The following is a 9,183-nucleotide window of genomic DNA, read 5'->3' on the forward strand; positions in this document are numbered from 1 at the left end:
TGTTGTAGAGCGGCGTCTACCACCTGAGCATAGGTAGTATAGGCTGGACTACCTGTAATAGCTCTCTTGATAGACCACATCAGTCCCTTGACGAAAATGTTACGCTTCTTCTCCTCTGTATCCAACTCCTCCGGTGCAAAGAGAGACAAGCGTGTGAATTGCTGCTCATACTCCGCCACTATCATGTTTCCCTGCTGCAGATTTAGAAACTCGGTCTTCATAGCTGCCCTGACTGCATAGGGAAAATATTTCTCCTCAAAGCGAGCACTGAACTCATCATAAGTCAATATCATCCTCTCCTCCGGGGTGGTAACTGACTCCCACAACTGTAGTGCATCCCCAACTAACTTGAAAGTAACAAGCATCTACTTCTGAACCTCCGTGCACTGAACCAAACGAAGATGACGCTCAATGTCCTGCTTCCACTGGTGAGCTGCTCTCGCATCGGTGGAGCCTGAGAACACAGGTGGACTCCCCTTTGTGAAAGAGCTCCTAGCCTTTCCCCAAGAATCCGTCTGAACCACTGGTGCTGGTACAGGTGCCTGCTGAACCTGTGGTTGGTTCCGGAGTGCAGCTATTACCCCAGCCTCTATAGCCCGAGCAACAAGGTCATTGAGGTGTGGAGGAATCTCTAGATCTCTGTCCCGACCCTGAGTCTGTTGAACTTCCTCCTGCTCCTCCTAAAACCCTGGCATTTGCTGCTCTTCTTCCATTTGCTGACGTTGTCGACGTTCCTGCTGTCTACATGCCGCTCTCCTCTGTCGACTGTTCATGTTCTGTCCTCTTCCAGTGTTAACCATGCTGTTAACATAGAAAGACATACATCAATACAAGTTTAAACGAACCGTAAAAGAATTCAACGAATCCTAAACATAAGCTCTATATAAAAAAAACGCTACGTGGAAGTCTTAATACAAAATGTCCTAGAGACACTTGAACCTGGAGTGCTCTGATACCAACTGTGATACCCCTCGGATCCGTGACACGGGTTGATCAGGCCCAGGCCCAAACCCGAGGGAATATCAAACAATTAAAGTATTTTAAAACGAACACAGATAACAAAAAGAACAATAAAGATAAAATAAAACTGCAAGAAAAAAATAATAATAAAATCCTCCATGTGTAACTGAAAATTGAAACTCCAATCCTTCAAAACTTCAAAGTTACAACTTGGGAATCCACTGATGGACCCCTAACTAAAATTCAACTGAGACTGAAACTGAAAATAGATAATACTAGAAACATCGAGGGAAGTCCTACGTAATCCGATGAAAGTGAGACTGTCCTCGACAAGCACGATCAAGCTCTAAGGCTAGAACCGTCCTGTACCTGAAAAGAATAATAAAGGAGTGGGTCAGACCCACGAGCAAGTTCTAATCTAACTGCAATCCATACAGTGACCCGATACGCAGATACACCGTAGACACCTCACAATATCTATCTAGTCCATACGTATAAATATATCCACACTAAGGGACATTCACTAGTCTATAATAGGGGTCTCAACCTGAATAGAAGGCAACATGCGAATACGCACCCAAAGGTGGGCATGAGTACCTAGACCTAACAGGGTACACCTCAACCTATTATAACCAGCTACGCATCCACTGCATATACGCACCCTAACCAACGAGTCGGAGACTCAAGCTCAACTCGTGATACCATAAACACATATATAAAGTCCGTCCAAATCCAGGGTAAGCAGTTCAACTATTTATTAAACTGACTTACAATAAACCAACTAGTTAGTCACTCAACTTATTCAGTTGATATGGCTTAACTACCATCCATTAATCCAGGAAGTCATCCAACTTGGTTACAGCTGACCTGACTTAGTCACAATTAGGATTCGATATCTTACAATCCATTCCATTAATCCATTAGGTTAGGTCTTAGCGTTTTGAAGCTAAACCATCCCTAGTATGCCACCGTCCCATACCGGTGCATATAATCCTCCATATCAATGCCAATTACAATATAGAAATCATAATTTAGTAATTTATGTTCCAAAACATTATCCAAATAATTGCAAGAAGATATTTGATGTTCTAGCAATTAAAAATCCAAACGATAATTCATATCATTGCAGAAAGTATTTACTATTTCAACAATTAGCCTCCAAAGCATGCATAGGTCAACTTCAATACATCAATGACCCTATAATGTATTTAGAACAATTTATAAACATATTAGATCCCACTGGAATGCTCAAAAATAAGCTTGAGCAATTAAGTCTTCTTCCATCCCTTAATCGTGTACAATGTGCATAAATTTTATACAGTTTGTTCCGTTAATTTAGAGGTAAACTTTAATCAATTAAAAGTCCTATTAATACCCAAATTTAACTTCTTAATCACTATGGCAAGTCCCAATATTTTTTTTTTTAAACAGTTCAAACACACAACAGCTTCAAATAGTGCATTAAACACCTTCCGGAAGCAAACTGAGCGAGAACAGGTTATAAACAAAGGTGGAGCCGGCTCCAATTTTTATTAGAGCCTGCTCTACTTAGGTAGAGCCGGCTCTACACCTCTTAGAGCTGGCTCTACACTAAGGGGGTGCCGGCTCCCTCCTCCATGGAGTCGGCTCTCTCCCTCTCTGAGAGCCGTCTGTCCGTCTGTGACTTTTATGACCTTCTTCTTCAACGCCGGCCGCTTCCCATCCATTTTATTTAGTTTTAGACTGTTCCCAAGGGTCCTACCTATATCCAATATAATCCCCATGGAGTGTTTACAACAGTTGAAATCAAAAACAAAAACTACAAGTTCCACAGACAAATCATGCTTAGGAAAACAACTACTGTAATGAACTTTAAAAAAACCATCGCCGAATTTATTCAAGGCAAAGATAAGGTTAAATTGACATATAAAAACATGCTTAATTCAATTATTGATCCATTAAAACCCTAGAGTATATCTAGGTGCACAGAATACAGGCCAACGGGAAGGAGGAAGAAAAGAACTTGCCTGAAGTTTTGGACTCAAAACTTGTCGCCGTCTTCCCAACTTCCGGTAACCACTGCAACACTGTCTAGCCTCCTAATACCTCTGCCCTTCCCTTCTCCTAGGTCCAACCCTGAAATCCCCGTCGAATCCCACACCAAACAAAATCTGTTCTCTCAAAACCTCACTCTGTATCTCTCTGTTTTTATGTTACGCGAGTAGAGTCTTTTTTTTTCCAATCCTTAATACCAAGAAGCATGTATATATATAGGCGTACAAATCCCAAACCCTAATCCTTGTTTAATAGAGACAGAGCCCTCCTTGGCCCATAAACCGACCTATGATATATACATTGCCGGCTATAAACTGAAACCCTAATACAACTATATGTGTCCCATACAGTCCCGTGAAAACCAAATTAAACAAAACAAATAAATTTACCACTTAAATAATTAACTATAATTAAATAAATTAAATCAAAACAATTAACTCAATTAAATTAAAACAATTAAATCAATTTACTAATTAAAACACTTAAACACTTAAACAATCAAATTAATTCAACTAATCACTCAAAATCAAATAAAATGCAGTTAAATTAAATTAAAACAATTAAATCCATTTACTAATTAAAACACTTAAACAATTAAATAATCAATTTACTAATTAAAACACTTAAACAATTAAATAATCAAATTAATTCAACTAATCACACATAATCAAATAAAATGCAATTAACTACTAAATTAAAATCCCCGGGATATCCTTTTTAAAATTAGGGGTATTACATTAGGCCCCTCTGAATAATATCCTGGTACGCGGATCGGGTCAGCACCGATCGAGAGAAGAAGGCCGTGTCGAACTCTGACTCATGGTTTAGTGGTATGTGTGCATATCGAGGCGTGGGCCTATCACGCCGTAAATAAGCTGGCTGAGCTAGCTGAGGTGGTATATGTGAATGCTCAGCTCCAGTCTGCGGTAGAGATGGTGATGGAATGAATGCGGGACGAGCCGGAGACTAGGGTGGAGTAGGGTGTAATGGCTCCTCTGTATGAGAGGGCTGTGCGGTCTCCCTAGTCCGCTGTCAGACTCTCCGCTGAGTATCCTCAGGACTAGCATCCCGGGTATGAAATGGACCGGCCTCGTCGTCTAGTCTACTTCTGGTGCCGTGATGGTGTCTACGCGCTACAGTCTTAACGCGAGCCATAGTCTGCAAATAGAAATTCAAGAGTTACTGCCAGCATATATAGAATATAAAGCATAATATAGAAACATATATGTCAAATAAGATAGACAAAATATCGCATGATTCTATGCAAGTGGCAGAATATGAAACATGTTGAACAATGTAAGTATGAAATGCATACAATGTGGAATATCATAAGCATTGGGCATATATAAGGTAGCATGAACATAAGATAAGATGAATGAAGTGTGTATATGAGATCTGTGAAATTCGATCGATCAGAAAAAAAAGAAATGAGATCGATCACAAAATTTGGATCGATCGAAAATTAGTTGGATCGATCGCAAATCTCCGATCGATCATAAATTTGTTCGATCGATCGAACAGTGCGACGATGAAACCTAACAGTCACATATCTGTGACTTTTGAAGCATGGGGCCCACACGAATGAGTTCATGGGCCCTCCAACAATACAAATCAAGCCTAAATGCACTCCAAACGTGGCCCAAACACCCAAATCTAACAAAATTTTCAAAATCTATTCACACATATACACACACACACACACATATATATATATATAGACATGGATGCTAAAGCTTTGAGAATGGAAGATTCAACATGAGAGCAACATGATTACGACATTTGAAACAAGTATTGATGCATGAGAGTTCAAATCTAGGGAAGGATGTCTCAGATCTTACCTCAAGAGAGCGAGAGAATGGAGAATGAACTGAGATGATCTGAGATGAAGAGGATGGAGATGAACTGAGATTCCAGATGCTGGGATCTCACCGGAGGAGTTGCCGGAGCTTGGAGAGATGATTCACAGTGAAGAAGGACGAGAGGCTAGGGTTTGGTGAGTGAGATCGATCCAAATTATCAATCTCAAGACCCTTGGATCTGTTTTTAAAAACATTTCCCGACTAGTTCGATCGATCGAAGGTGAGTTGTGATCGATCGAACTTTGATGAACTCCTTTCAAAGTATTTTTGGATTTTTGGTTTTTTTGGAATTTGCAAAAATAAAATTAAAAATTGGAAAATAAAGTAAAACAAAATATTTTTGATTTGATTTGAATTTTTTTTTAAAATTTAATTAATTAAAAACTAAATAAATTAAAATATTTTTGAATTTTTTAAAACTTGTTGAAAATTAAAACAAAATAAAATGAGAGTGAAAATAGAATAAAATAAAAATGAAAATATTTTTGGATTTTTGAAAAGTTAAAAAGTCAAATTAAAGTCAAAATTGTGAAATGAAAGAAATGTGATCGATCGAAACAAGAGTTTGATGAATCAAACAGAGAGCAAAAATATGCAGGTTTATGCAGGCTCAAAAATTTTCTAAGTATTGAGTCCTGAGATCGATCGAACCTAGAAGTTGGATCGATCGAAGGTCTCTTGATCGATCTTGGAGTTGGTTCGAACGATGGGACAGAGAGGTGATTTGGATGCAGGTTTCTACAGGTCGAAAATTTTTCTAAGTGTTGAGTGCAATCCACAGTTCGATCGATCGAACTTTGCCAAATGCTCAATTATGACATAAAAGCTTATTTAATCCTTACCAAAGTTCCTTTCAATGCATGTGAACCTAAAACAAGTATCTAGACTTCGCAAGAAACAAAATGAAAGATAGAAATGGGGGAGGAATAGGGTTTTGACACCCTACGAATGCTTTTGCTAGTCTTTAACGTCTCTAGCAAAACATTGGGCTCTTTTAGCCCGGATCAAAGATCTTATAATGCATCCCCTCCTAGTTGGGGTGATAGATGCTTTGAACTCCACCCAACAAATGGTCCTTTGAAGAACTTGTTGGATCAAGCTCAAAAGAAGCTTTTGATCCTTTATCTATGCAATTAAAACCTTTAGGCTTCCATGCCCTTTCAAAGCAAGAGTTTGAAATAAGACTTTTAGAATGCAAGGTTGAAGATGATCCTTTGGAAGTTTTGGTTATACACAAAAGCTCATTTCCTTGGCATTGAAGATCATGACATTCATCTACAACATTGACCTCTCCTTCATATTTGTCAAATGAATTGGGTGTGGGATTAAAGATATTCAACTTTACCTTCATTTGGCCAAATGAAATCTTCATCACCCCCGTCCTTTCAATTGATGTTGGCATTAGCGGTTGCCAAGAAAGGACGGCCAAGGATAACGGGAATTTGGCTCTTAAGATTGGAAACCGATTTCGTGTCAATGACAACGAAATCAACCAGGAAGAAGAATTTATCAATCTTGATCAAAACATCCTCAACGACACCCCTAGGTTTCTTAATGGATCGATCGGCAAGTTGCAAAACTACCGACGTCGGTTTTAATTCACCTAGGCCCAGTCTGACATAGACCGAATATAGAAGAAGGTTAACACTTGCTCCTAAGTCAAGAAGTGCCCGATTAATGATATGATCACCAATGATGCATGATGTAGTGGGTGAACCGGGGTCCTTAAACTTTGGAAGAGTGTTATGTTGCAAAATTGAGCTTACTTGCTCGGTCAAAACCACTTTTCTTGGTGCTTGGCTCTTGTTCTTCCGCTTTTGGGTGCACAAGTCTTTCAAGAATTTGGCGTAAGCCGGAATTTACTTGATTGCATCCAATAGTGGAAGATTAACTTTCACTTGCCTAAACATTTCCATGATTTCATTGGTTTTTGCCTTTTGCTTGTCTTTTGAAATGGACCCTTTTAAGGCATCCGGAAATGGAATTTTGGTTCAAACACTTTTTCAAAATTTTCTTTTGAACTCTCTTCAACACAATAAGTTTTCGAATCATTTTGTTTCAAATCATTTGTTAAAACTTCTTTTTCAAACACATTTTTTAAAACTTTCTCATTTGCAAGATCATGTGTATGCAATGAAGGAGGAATGGGATGTAAAACGGGACGGGTGACAACTTGAGGTTGCACTGGTTCACTCTCTTCATTAGACATTCCAACTTGATTGTTCACAATCCTACCACTCCGCAAGGTAGTCACTGCATTAACATATTGAATGGCATGTCCTTCCGATGAGGAATAGGTTTCCACAACACATTATTGTTTAAGTGGGGCATTAATGGGCATCTTTCCCTTCTCTCTTGCATTAAAAGTGCTTGCTATTTGCCCTACTTGGGTTTCTAGCTTAGCAATAGATTGAGAGTGAGAATGAAGTAATTGTGTGTTTGCCTCAAAAGTCCCCAAAGCATTTAAAACTTTTTCTTCAAAGGCGGGACTTCTAGTATTTCTGGAAATAAGATTGGTTAGGAAAATGAGAATTAGCAAATTGATTCCCTTATGATTGATAAGGTCTATAACCTTGGGATCCTTGGTTTTGAAGTGGAGGTGGAATGTATTTTCCTTGGAAACTGTCTTGAGAAGGGTTTGAGCCTTCTCCTTGGTTTTTCCAAGAGAAATTCGGATGATTCCTCTAACTTGGATTGTAATGAGTACCATAAGGATTGTTCCCTTGGTTCACAAAAGTTACATTGACTTGTTCATTAGGTTCATTTTGCACTTGTCCATGAGGACAATGAGAAGTAGAATGAAGAACACTAAAACAAGTCATACATGTTTCATTTGATGCATGGTGAGAATGGTTAGGGAAGGAAGATACTTGGTTCACTGAGTTTTGGTTAATCAAGAATTGATCAAACCTTTGAGCTAAAGACTTCACTTCAGCGACTATTTCATTTGAATGGTCGACTTGATGTAAGCCAACACTCTTCCTACCTTGTGAATTTCTACCATTCTTGGATGATAATGTTCTATGCAAAGAATTTTCACTCATGCTTTCATAAAGACGCCACACGTCATCCTCATGCCTATCAATGTAAGAGCCACCCATGGAAGCATCAACCATACCCTTATAGTTGTCCGATAAGCTCTCAAAGAAATATTAAACTAATTGCCATTTGGGCATGTCATGATATGGACACTTCCTAAGCAATTCATTGAAGCGTTCCCATGCCTCATGAAATGTTTCTCCATCCCCATGTGAAAATTCTCGAATTGTGGTTCTCATGGCATTGGTCTTAGAAACCGGATAGTACTTCTTTAAAAACTCTTGTTGCATTTCCGCCCAAGAAGTGATTGAAAAAGGCCTAAGATTGTTAAACCAATATTTTGCTTTGTCCTTTAAGGTGAATAGAAAAAGTTTGAGTCTTAAGACCTCTTCCGGCATGTCCGTATATTTTACGGTAGAACATACTTCAAGAAAGTCATCCAAATGCTTGTAAGGTTCTTCACTAGGAAGTCCATGAAAGTTAGGCAGCATTTGAATAGTTTATGCTTTAATTTCATAATGATATGCTCTAAATGGTGGCAATTGAATGCATGTGGGTGCATTGTATTCATTAGGCACATAGTGATCTCTCAAAGCAAGAGGTGGATTAACTACTTGAGGTGCAACATAAACACCTTGGTTATGAATTCCTTGATTAATGATGGGAGGTTGTGGAGCATACATTGGCCTTGGCATTCCATATGGAATTTGGCCTTGTTGTTGTGGTGGTTGGATAAATGGCCTTGGCATGCCTAATGATACTTGTATGTTTTCATTGTGCACATTGGGATGAAGGATACCTTGTTGGTCTATGTGACCAAGGTCCTCAATATGGTCATCATTATGGTCATCTATTGATAGATTGGTTCTATTTAAACTTCCTCTTCCCCTAGGATTTCTAATGATGGATTCAAGATGCAAATCAAGAGGGACAAGAGTTGGTCTCAATGAACGACGTCCATGTATGCACAATGTAAAACAACAAACACAAAAAATGACACACACTTTACCTTCACAACAATGCAATGAAACTCCCTCCACAAACACTTAACCCATATTCCTATGCTTTAACAAAGATGATGCAAAGAACAATAAAATAGCCTCCACGCGGGCTCACAATTTATCTAAGAATTGAATCACAAGCCTCCACGCGGGCCAACGATTTAACTAAGGGATTGAGTAAAGAAAGTCCCACAAAGGTCCTTAAGCACTTCAACTCCAAATTTAAAGTTTGGCTTAGCAAAATTTTTTTAAGTTTTTAGCATTTTTCCTTTTTTTGCTTAGCTCCTTTG

The 9,183-nt window shown here is 38.7% G+C and overlaps 1 pseudogene; it reads left to right on the top strand.

Moving 5' to 3' along the window:
* The first annotated feature begins 8,027 nt into the window (after nucleotides 1–8,027).
* LOC132268004 (small nucleolar RNA R71) lies at nucleotides 8,028–8,128 on the top strand (annotated as a pseudogene).
* The last annotated feature ends 1,055 nt before the right edge of the window (nucleotides 8,129–9,183 follow it).

Source organism: Cornus florida, unplaced genomic scaffold, assembly GCF_030987335.1.
Source record: "Cornus florida cultivar Cherokee Brave unplaced genomic scaffold, ASM3098733v1 CherokeeBrave_3.0.0_Hap2_Chr07, whole genome shotgun sequence".
In the NCBI taxonomy this organism is placed as follows: domain Eukaryota; kingdom Viridiplantae; phylum Streptophyta; class Magnoliopsida; order Cornales; family Cornaceae; genus Cornus; species Cornus florida.